This window comes from Crocodylus porosus, unplaced genomic scaffold (genome assembly GCF_001723895.1).
Source record: "Crocodylus porosus isolate Cpor-Errol unplaced genomic scaffold, CroPor_comp1, whole genome shotgun sequence".
Classification (NCBI taxonomy): Eukaryota; Metazoa; Chordata; order Crocodylia; family Crocodylidae; genus Crocodylus; species Crocodylus porosus.
This window is the reverse complement of record NW_017728916.1, coordinates 6,507,046-6,507,428: the sequence shown is the minus strand read 5'-3', so window position 1 is coordinate 6,507,428 and position 383 is coordinate 6,507,046.

The following is a 383-nucleotide window of genomic DNA, read 5'->3' as shown; positions in this document are numbered from 1 at the left end:
GCCAGGTCGGCGTGGTCGCGGCAGCCGGGGCTCTGGCAAGCGCCTGCGTGGGACCCAGCCGTGGCACCGAGACGTGGGCAGCTTCTCCAGGGAGGGCAGGGGCACCGCTCGGTTTGGCGGTGACGGACGTTGCGCTGCGCCGCGGCCTGGCTGCGGCCACGGAGGCCTCTGTTCCGAGCAGGGGATGCTCCTCTGCCCCGCCTGGCACGGGGCGCCCGGGCACAGGGCCCAGCCTGGCGCGGTGGAGGCCGCGTGGTCCCAGGCGCCGCCACGGTGCCGCGTCAGAGCAGGGCGAGGCACGGAGAGCGCCATGCGGCTGGACAGGCCTGCACGGGGCTGGGAGTCTTTCCCTGCGTGCGGCGCGGGTCTGGCCTGCGGTTCGG